Source organism: Oncorhynchus masou, chromosome 9 (genome assembly GCF_036934945.1).
Source record: "Oncorhynchus masou masou isolate Uvic2021 chromosome 9, UVic_Omas_1.1, whole genome shotgun sequence".
Classification (NCBI taxonomy): Eukaryota; Metazoa; Chordata; class Actinopteri; order Salmoniformes; family Salmonidae; genus Oncorhynchus; species Oncorhynchus masou.
Genome location: NC_088220.1, coordinates 31,494,265 through 31,505,798, shown reverse-complemented (window position 1 = coordinate 31,505,798; position 11,534 = coordinate 31,494,265).

Genomic DNA, 11,534 nt, shown 5'->3' with positions numbered 1-11,534 from the left:
AAAATTATTTACTGAAACTTGTTACAAATGACAGAGTCACCCATGATTCACCAAACTATATTTTGAAAGATGAAGCAAAGTACTTTAAGCATATGTCTCTGTCTCCTCCATCTCCATGAACCAAAGTTAATTGTTCTATTAATAATGTAAAATTAACAGCTGTACAGAAATACTCATGTGAAGGCCAAATTACAGAGGAGGAACATTTTGATGCAATTAAAGCCTTTAAGTCCAGGAAAACTCCTGGGCTGGAAGGCATACCAGTTGAGGTATACCAAACATTTTTTGCTGTACTCAGATGACCGTTATTAGCATGTTTTAACCACACATTATCAGATACTTCACAAGAAAGTTCCTGTCATTATTGAAAGAGATCATGATACCTCACATCTCAAAATAGGGCTACTTAATGTTAGATCCCTTACTTCAAAGGCAATTATAGTCAATGAACTAATCACTGATCATAATCTTGATGTGATTGGCCTGACTGAAACATGGCTTAAGCCTGATGAATTTACTGTGTTAAATGAGGCCTCACCTCCTGGCTACACTAGTGACCATATCCCCCGTGCATCCCGCAAAGGCGGAGGTGTTGCTAACATTTACGGGAGCAAATTTAAATTTACAAAAAAAAAGACATTTTTGTCTTTTGAGCTTCTAGTCATGAAATCTATGCAGCCTACTCAATCACTTTTTATAGCTACTGTTTACAGGCCTCCTGGGACATATACAGCGTTCCTCATTGAGTTCCCTGAATTCCTATCGGACCTTGTAGTCATAGCAGATAATATTCTAATCTTTGGTGACTTTAATATTCACATGGAAAAGTCCACAGACCCACTCCAAAAGGCTTTCGGAGCCATCATCGACTCAGTGGGTTTTGTCCAACATGTCTCTGGACCCACTCACTGTCACAGTCATACGCTGGACCTAGTTTTGTCCCATGGAATAAATGTTGTGGATCTTAATGTTTTTCCTCATAATCCTGGACTATCGGACCACCATTTTATTACGTTTGCAATTGCAACAAATAATCTGCTCAGACCCCAACCAAGGAACATCAAAAGTTGTGCTATAAATTCACAGACAACACAAAGATTCCTTGATGTCCTTCCAGATTTCCTCTGTCTACCCAATGACGCCAGAGGACAAAAATCAGTTAACCCCCTAACTGAGGAACTCAATTTAACCTTGCGCAATACCCTAGATGCAGTTGCACCCCTAAAAACTAAAAACATTTCTCATAAGAAACTAGCTCCCTGGTACACAGAAAATACCCGAGCTCTGAAGCAAGCTTCCAGAAAATTGGAACGGAAATGGCGTCACACCAAACTGGAAGTCTTCCGTCTAGCTTGGAAAGACAGTACCGTGCAGTACCGAAGAGCCCTTACTGCTGCTCGATCATCCTATTTTTCTAACTTAATTGAGGAAAATAAGAACAATCCGAAATTCCTTTTTGATACTGTCGCAAAGCTAACTAAAAAGCAGCATTCCCAAGAGAGGATGACTTTCACTTTAGCAGTGATAAATTCATGAACTTCTTTGAGGAAAAAATTATGATTATTAGAAAGCAAATTACAGACTCCTTTAAATCTGCATATTCCTTCAAAGCTCAGTTGTCCTGAGTCTGCACAACTCTGCCTGGACCTAGGATCAAGAGAGACGCTCAAGTGTTTTAGTACTATATCTCTTGACACAATGATGAAAATAATCATGGCCTCTAAACCTTCAAGCTGCATACTGGACCCTATTCCAACTAAACTACTGAAAGAGCTGCTTCCTGTGCTTGGCCCTCCTATGTTGAACATAATAAACGGCTTTCTATCCACCGGATGTGTACCAAACTCACTAAAAGTGGCAGTAATAAAGCCTCTCTTCAAAAAGCCAAACCTTGACCCAGAAAATATAAAAAACTATCGGCCTATATCGAATCTTCCATTCCTCTCAAAAATCTTAGAAAAGGCTGTTGCGCAGCAACTTACTGCCTTCCTGAAGACAAACAATTTATACGAAATGCTTCAGTCTGGTTTTAGACCCCATCATAGCACTGAGACGGCACTTGTGAAGGTGGTAAATGACATTTTAATGGCATCGGACCGAGGCTCTGCATCTGTCCTCGTGCTCCTAGACCTTATTTTGATACCATTGATCACCACATTCTTTTGGAAAGATTGGACAAATTGGTTCGGACAAGGCCTGGTTTAGATCTTATCTGTCGGAAAGATATCAGTTTGTCTCTGTGAATGGTTTGTCCTCTGACAAATCAACTGTAAATTTCGGTGTTCCTCAAGGTTCCGTTTTAGGACCACTATTGTTTTCACTATATATTTTACCTCTTGGGGATGTTATTCGAAAAACATAATGTTAACTTTCACTGCTATGCGGATGACACACAGCTGTACATTTCAATGAAACATGGTGAAGCCCCAAAATTGCCCTTGCTAGAAGCATGTGTTTCAGACATAAGGAAGTGGATGGCTGCAAACTTTCTACTTTTAAACTCGGACAAAACAGAGATGCTTGTTCTAGGTCCCAAGAAACAAAGAGATCTTCTGTTGAATCTGACAATTAATCTTAATGGTTGTACAGTCGTCTCAAATAAAACTGTGAAGGACCTCGGCGTTACTCTGGACCCTGATCTCTCTTTTGAAGAACATATCAAGACCATTTCAAGGACAGCTTTTTTCCATCTACGTAACATTGCAAAAATCAAAAACTTTCTGTCCAAAAACGATGCAGAAAAATTAATCCATGCTTTTGTCACTTCTAGGTTAGACTACTGCAATGCTCTACTTTCCGGCTACCCGGATAAAGCACTAAATAAACTTCAGTTAGTGCTAAATACGGCTGCTAGAATCCTGACTAGAACCAAAAAAAATTATCATATTACTCCAGTGCTAGCCTCCCTACACTGGCTTCCTGTCAAAGCAAGGGCTAATTTCAAGGTTTTACTGCTAACCTACAAAGCATTACATGGGCTTGCTCCTACCTATCTCTCTGATTTGGTCCTGCCGTACATACCTACACGTACGCTACGGTCACAAGACGCAGGCCTCCTAATTGTCCCTAGAATTTCTAAGCAAACAGCTGGAGGCAGGGCTTTCTCCTATAGAGCTCCATTTTTATGGAACGGTCTGCCGACCCATGTCAGAGACGCAAACTCGGTCTCAACCTTTAAGTATTTACTGAAGACTCATCTCTTCAGTGGGTCATATGATTGAGTGCAGTCTGGCCCAGGAGTGGGAAGGTGAACGGAAAGGCTCTGGAGCAACGAACCACCCTTGCTGTCTCTGCCTGGCCGGTTCCCCTCTTTCCACTGGGATTCTCTGCCTCTAACCCTATTACAGGGGCTGAGTCACTGGCTTACTGGGGCTCTCTCATGCCGTCCCTGGAAGGTGTGCGTCACCTGAGTGGGTTGATCACTGATGTGGTCATCCTGTCTGGGTTGGCGCCCCCCCTTGGGTTGTGCCATGGCGGAGATCTTTGCGGGCTATACTCAGCTTTGTCTCAGGATGGTAAGTTGGTGGTTGAAGATATCCCTCTAGTGGTGTGGGGGCTGTGCTTTGGCAAAGTGGGTGGGGTTATATCCTTCCTGTTTGGCCCTGTCCGGGGGTGTCCTCGGATGGGGCCACAGTGTCTCCTGACCCCTCCTGTCTCAGCCTCCAGTATTTATGCTGCAGTAGTTTATGTGTCGGGGGGCTGGGGTCAGTTTGTTATATCTGGAGTACTTCTCCTGTCCAATTTGGTGTCCTGTGTGAATCTAAGTGTGCGTTCTCTAATTCTCTCCTTCTCTCTCTCGGAGGACCTGAGCCCTAGGACCATGCCCCAGGACTACCTGACATGATGACTCCTTGCTGTCCCCAGTCCACCTGGCCGTGCTGCTGCTCCAGTTTCAACTGTTCTGCCTTATTATTATTCGACCATGCTGGTCATTTATGAACATTTGAACATCTTGGCCATGTTCTGTTGTAATCTCCACCCGGCACAGCCAGAAGAGGACTGGCCACCCCACATATGCTCTCTCTAATTCTCTTTCTTTCTCTCTCTCGGAGGACTTGAGCCCTAGGACCATGCCCCAGGACTACCTGACATGATGACTCCTTGCTGTCCCCAGTCCACCTGGCCGTGCTGCTGCTCCAGTTTCAACTGTTCTGCCTTTTTATTATTCGACCATGCTGGTCATTTATGAACATGTGAACATCTTGGCCATGTTCTGTTATAATCTCTACCCGGCACAGCCAGAAGAGGACTGGCCACCCCACATAGCCTGGTTCCTCTCTAGGTTTCTTCCTAGCTTTTGGCCTTTCTAGGGAGTTTTTCCTAACCACCGTGCTTCTACACCTGCATTGCTTGCTGTTTGGGGTTTTAGGCTGGGTTTCTGTACAGCACTTTGAGATATCAGCTGATGTACGAAGGGCTATATAAATAAATTTGATTTGATTTGATTTGAAAGTCTGATTTCATTACTACTGAAACAGGATCCAAGTGGTAAATATAAAGATTCTGTCCATTTAAAAAAATTGGAGGCCCCTTACACTTCAGTGTCGTTATGCAAAAATTCTAGTAAAATGCATAGTGCATAGAATTAAAAAGTTTTGTCGGATATTATTCATCCTAATCAGACAGTTTTTTTTACATGTATAATACACTGCTCAAAAAAATAAAGGGAACACTAAAATAGCACATCCTAGATCTGAATGAATGAAATATTTTTATTAAATACTTTTTTCTTTACATAGTTGAATGTGCTGACAACAAAATCACACAGAAATTATCAATGGAAATCAAATTTATCAACCCATGGAGGTCTGGATTTGGAGTGACACTCAAAATGAAAGTGGAAAACCACACTACAGGCTGATCCAACTTTGATGTAATGTCCTTAAAACAAGTCAAAATGAGGCTCAGTAGTGTGTGTGGCCTCCACGTGCCTGTATGACCTCCCTACAACGCCTGGACATGCTCCTGATGAGGTGGCGGATGGTCTCCTGAGGGATCTCCTCCCAGACCTGGACTAAAGCATCCGCCAACTCCTGGACAGTCTGTGGTGCAACGTGGCGTTGGTGGATGGAGCGAGACATGATGTCCCAGATGTGCTCAGTTGGATTCAGGTCTGGGGAACGGGCGGGCCAGTCCATAGCATCAATGCCTTCCTCTTGCAGGAGCTGCTGACACACTCCAGCCACATGAGGTCTAGCATTGTCTTGCATTAGGAGGAACCCAGGGCCAACCGCACCAGCATATGGTCTCACAAGGGGTCTGAGGATCTCATCTCGGTTCCTAATGGCAGTCAGGCTACCTCTGGCGAGCACATGGAGGGCTGTGCGGCCCCCCAAAGAAATGCCACCCCACACCATGACTGACCCACCGCCAAACCGGTCATGCTGGAAGATGTTGCAGGCAGCAGAACGTTCTCCACGGCGTCTCCAGACTCTATCACGTTTGTCACATGTGCTCAGTGTGAACCTGCTTTCATCTGTGAAGAGCGCCAGTGGCGAATTTGCCAATCTTGGTGTTCTCTGGCAAATGCCAAACGTTCTGCACGGTGTTGGGCTGTAAGCACAACCCCCACCTGTGGACGTCGGGCCCTCATACCACCCTCATGGAGTCTGTTTCTGACCGTTTGAGCAGACACATGCACATTTGTGGCCTGCTGGAGGTCATTTTACAGGGCTCTGGCAGTGCTCCTCCTGCTCCTCCTTGCACAAAGGCGGAGGTAGCGGTCCTGCTGCTGGGTTGTTGCCCTCCTACGGCCTCCTCCACGTCTCCTGATGTACTGGCCTGTCTCCTGGTAGAGCCTCCATGCTCTGGACACTACGCTGACAGACACAGCAAACCTTCTTGCCACAGATGTGCCATCCTGGATGAGCTGCACTACCTGAGCCACTTGTGTGGGTTGTAGACTCCGTCTTATGCTACCACTAGAGTGAAAGCACCGCCAGCATTCAAAAGTGACCAAAACATCAGCCAGGAAGCATAGGAACTGAGAAGTGGTCTGTGGTTACCACCTGCAGAACCACTCCTTTATTGGGGGTGTCTTGCTAATTGCCTATAATTTCCACCTGTTGTCTATTCCATTTACACAACAGCATGTGAAATTTATTGTCAGTCAGTGTTGCTTCCTAAGTGGACAGTTTGATTTCACAGAAATGTGATTGACTTGGAGTTACATTGTGTTGTTTAAGTGTTCCCTTTATTTTTTTGATCAGTGTACATTGGAGATAATATGACAAGTTCTGGAAACAATAGAACACTGAAAAATCTGGGAAACCAGGCCTGGTATTCATAGCTGACTTTGAAAAGGCTTTTGATAAACTATGACTGGAATTTATACTGTATATAGTAATGTGTATCACATATCAGTTTGCCAACAACGTTAAAAAAAGAAAGAATACAAACTTGGTCTCTTTTTTGCTTTCTTGAGTAAGGCAGCCTCAAAATGCAGGTGTTTCAGCCTAGCCCAGTGCTTTCTGTGGTGGTGGTGGGGCAGCCAGCGAAAAATACAAAGCATAGGGGTTGGTAAGGCTCTCTCGTTGTGCTGTGAATGGCACAGTGTTCTGTCACTCATGGGGACACTACGTCACCGTAAAATCTATGGGTAGAGCTCGAAAATTCATGCCCCTTGGGTTCATCTTGGCTTTGGTGTCAAAAAACAACCCTTGGTTCCTGCCTGTGCTGGTAAAGATATGAGGGGGGCTGTCATGACCCTCCTCCTTACCTGCCAGATTGCCGAGAATATGTTCTTAAATGATTCATTTTTTATCTTTATTTAACTAGGCAAGTCAGTTAAGAACAAATTCTTATTTACAATGACGGCCTACACCGGCCAAACCCGGATGATGCTGGGCCAATTGTGCGGCACCCTATGGGACTCCCAATCAAGGCCGGTTGTGATACAGCCTGGAATCTGACCAGTGTGTCTGTAGTGATGCCCCTAGCACTGAGATGCAGTGCTTTAGACCGCTGTGCCACTCGGAAGCCCAAGTTCTTCAAGTTAAGATAGGACACGGTGCCAGACACATGCCGGAACTAACCCTATGAACTATGCCTATGTAACATGTCAGTAACCAGTATATAAGGGAACTAACGTGTCTTCCCCGGTAGAGCTCCGGATCGACATGTGTACTTGGTGCATTGAGTTGGTTGGAACCTCTCCAGTGCACTGATAATAAACAATGATTCATTTAAGATTGACTTTGAGTGTCCCTGTGTAAGAATATCCACAACAATTGGGCATCATGAATAGGATGATTGATTCTGCCTGAGGAGCTTTCCATTGGTGGTCTGAGAGGAAAACCAGTGGCACATTTCATAAAGCATGGGGGAAATTCCTGTCTGACCAAAAGAGGATGAGACCCGCCCAGACCAGACCCTTACTATGAGCTGCCCAGGAGGAGACACATCATCCGCAAACAATTGAGGGACGGCAACTGATTTCAGTAAGTCAATTTAAATTGATCTGAATAAAATTAAAATAAATGATTAAAAAAAATAATTTAAGGCGAGTAATGCATAAAAAGGTACCCATAGTCTTATAGAGAGAAGGCTATTCACTAGTTTTATGAGAAGACTAGAGTTAGGGCGTAACGGTACCATGGAAAGCCCCGCTGACAGCTGTCTGTAGGCATTTAGAAGAGAAGTGTTTTCGTGGTCTGCAGTCACTACAAATAACACAAGGTGTTTTTGAATACAGGGTGTTATTTACAGTACCAGTCAAAAGTGTGGACACACATACTCATCCAAGGGTTTTTCTTTATTTGTACTATTTTCTACATTGTAGAATAATAGTGAAGACATCAAAACTATGAAATAACACATATGGAATCATGTAGTAACCCAAAAAGTGAAACAAATCAAAATATATTTTATATTTGAGATCCTTAAAAATAACCACCCTTTGCCTTGATGACAGCTTTACAGTCTTGGCATTCTCTAAACCAGCTTCACCTGGAATGCTTTTCCAACAGTCTTGAAGGAGTTTCTACATATGCTGAGCACTTGTTGGCTGCTTTTCCTTCACTCTGCAGTCCAACTCAACCCAAACCACCTCAATTGGGTTGAGATCAGGTGATTGTGGAGGCCAGGTCATCTGACGCAGCACTCTATTACTCTCTGTCTTGGTCAAATATCCCTTACACTGCCCGGAGGTGTGTTTTGAGTCATTGTCCTGTTGAAAAACAAATGATAGTCCCACTAAGCGCAAACCAGATGGGATGGCATATCGCTGCAGAATGCTGTGGTAGCCATGCTGTTTAAGTGTGCCTTGAATTGTATATAAAGAATAGACAGTGTCACCAGCAAAGCACCCCCACACCATCACACCTCCTCCTCCATGCTTCACGGTGGTAACCACACATGCGGAGATCATCCGTTCACCTGCTCTGCGTCTCACAAAGACATGGCGGTTGGAATAAATCAAATATTTGGATGCATCAGACAAAAGGAATGATTTCCATGAATTTATCCTCTGCAGTAGAGGTAGTCCGGATTGACTGACATTCATGTCTTAAAGTAATGATGGACTGTCGTTTCTCTTTGCTTATTTGAGCTGTTCTTGCCGTAATATGGACTTGGTCTTTTATCAAATAGGGCTATCTTCTGTACACCACTTCTACCTTGCCACAACACTATTAGGAATCAAGGTAAGACCCAAGTGCAGACTATGTGAAGTAACAATGTTTATTGTAACAACAGGGGCAGGCAAATGACAGGTCAAGGCAGGCAGGTGTCAGTAATCCAGAGTAGGAGCAAGGTACAGGATGGCAGGCAGGCTCAGGGATGGGCAGAGTAGTCAGGGAGGCGGGTAACGGGTCAGGACAGGCAAGGGTCAAAAACCAGGAGGACGAGAAAGAGAGGGACTGGGAAAAGACAGGAGCTGACAGGTCGAACACTGGTAAGCTTGACAAACAAAACAAACTGGCACAGACAGACAGAAAACACAGGTATAAATACCCAGAGGATAAGTGGGGAAGATGGGCAACACCTGGAGGGGGTGGAGACAAGCACAAGGACACGGTGAATCAGATCAGGGCGTGACAGTACCCCCCTTCTCTAGGGAAGCCACCTGGCATTCCACCTGGGTAGATACCTGGTGGACTGAGGTGCTGGCGATGAAAGTCGGCGATGAGGGCCGGGTCCAAGATATCTTTAGCGGGAACCCAGCACTTCTCCTCCGGGTCATAACCCTCCCAGTTAACCAGGTCCTGGAAACCCCAGCCCCTTAGTCGAACCCTCAAGAGGCGTCTCACCGTGTACTCAGGCTGGCCATCAATGACACAGGGGGGGATGGCCCTAGAAACAGAAGACAAGGGGCAGTCAGACATGGTTTTGATTCTAGCCACTGAAAAGGTAGGAAAAGTACGGAGGGTACGGGGCAACAGAGGACAAACAGCAGAGGGGCTAATAATCTTGGCACGGGGGGAAAGATCACGGCTTCTGGGGGTGTAGCCGCAGCAATATAGCGACGTGCCAGCGTTTCAGGCTTGACCTTCCTGGATACTGGTCGGGGCTGCGGAAGCCAAGTGGCCCGGACCTTTGGTAAATATGGAAATTGTTTTTCAGGAAAAATATGTTGTTAATGTTTTACAGTTACTCCAAATGGAGTGATACATGGTGTATTGCTGTTGTTGTTTGGTTTTCTTTGTTTTTGTCAGGCTTCAATAACAAATCTCACCAGATTGTGTCTGCTGGATGGTCAGGATTTCTCCCTAAGGATTATCCCTCTGACTCCCTGACCCTGTAACTCTGCGGTGAGATCGCCAAGATGATAGGGGAGTATAAAAAAATGGTTTCAACTGTGTGTTGTTATTCTCTTTGACATTGGTTTTAGAAAACTGTATATTAAGAATATTGGTAGTAATAATAATTTGTCATACAGTAAATAATTTCTCTGGATTTACTCAACCAGGTAGTAGTAATAATTTGTCATATTGTAAATAATTTATCTGGATTTACTCAACCAGGTAGTAGTAATAATTTGTCATATTGTAAATAATTTATCTGGATTTCCTGAATCAGAAATGCCCTAAACTAAACTGTTGTTCTAGTCTGTCCTCTCGCTGGGTTATTGGCGAAGGTGACCCCAGATGGTATCTAGATGCATGGAAGGGATCATTTGACCAAGAACAGTGTGAACCTCGACCGGCTTAAGTAATGGCGACAATGGCGTTCAGTATGGTCCTTCACCACTTCTACCGTGAGACCTGAACCCCAGCCAGCAACCTGCACACAGCATCCAGTCGAAGCTATCAACTGCCTTATCTCTCATGCCTTTTGCTCAGGAGTGCGACATGAGTCCACGTGGAGTGAGCATGGAGAGAGAAATCCCGTCCAAACTTGCTGGTGTACTGGTAGGAAAATAGACAAGACTTAATGGACTGTAAAGGACAGTGGCGGATCAGGTGAGAGACATTATCAAGGGCCATCCACTTTGAACATGTGCAATGGGGAGGACAAACTGAAACACAATCTGAAGAATGAAATTAATAAAAGCCAGAAGGATAAGTGCCCGGAGGAAGGGGGGTGGTCAACTGTGCCCGTAATTGATTTTGGCCTAACCACCCAAAAAATATTTGGGGTATCAGGTTGATTGTGGAGGTCTGCACACATCAAAATGTATAGTAAGTTAGACTAAGAGTGCATTGAGATACCAATATGTCATTACCGGAAGTGATGAGAATAGTTTATGCTGGAAATATAAGATGAATATACTGTATGTAAATGTAAATGTCCATTCTGCCAGTATCGGCGTGTACTAAGTGGAGGGTATTAAATTAAAGTGATAGAACCAACGTGAAGCACTAAGGACTGTCATTCTAAATTTGGGTTGGATAACTTATCAATAGTTCTAATTATGATTTGGGGAAAGGCGTGGCTTCTAGAGACAGAGCTGTGTCCCTAAATTATGAGGAGAGCCATCAGATTGTAGCAAGGTTGGTGTGAAACTGTTATTACTTGTGTCCTCTCTCTCTCTTCCCTGTAAAAGTCAATATGCATGTGCCCTAGACCAAATTCAAGTGATCTCTAGAGACAAGGAAATTGGAAATGCTCAAAGAATTGCATAAATTGGCTCTGCAAAACAGAGAGGCTCTTGACTATCTTTTAGCAGGTTAAGGGGGGCACTTGTGCAATAATTAACAATGAAAGTTACACTTTTGTCTCAGATCACTCTTCTAATATGACTGATCTCACCGAATACATTGCCGCTGTTGCTATGAATAATTCCCCACAAACAGAGTGGATGCCTGCGACTTGGTTGGAATCCCTGTTTGTAAGTTGGGGATCCCAAATTGCCAAATGTTTGTCTAAACAATGTTACTTAACATGCTGTATATGTGTGTGTATTTTTGATGAATTCACATTCATTAATAGAAGTATAACCTTTATTATGATGATAATATTACCATACTAGTTACATTGTATAACCCAGAATGAAGGGCCTGAAATGATGAAGTGTCTGGTTTTATGTGTTGATTTCCCTTACTTTAATAGAAATAGGATATTGAAGTTAAAATCTAATGCCTACCTTAAAATGT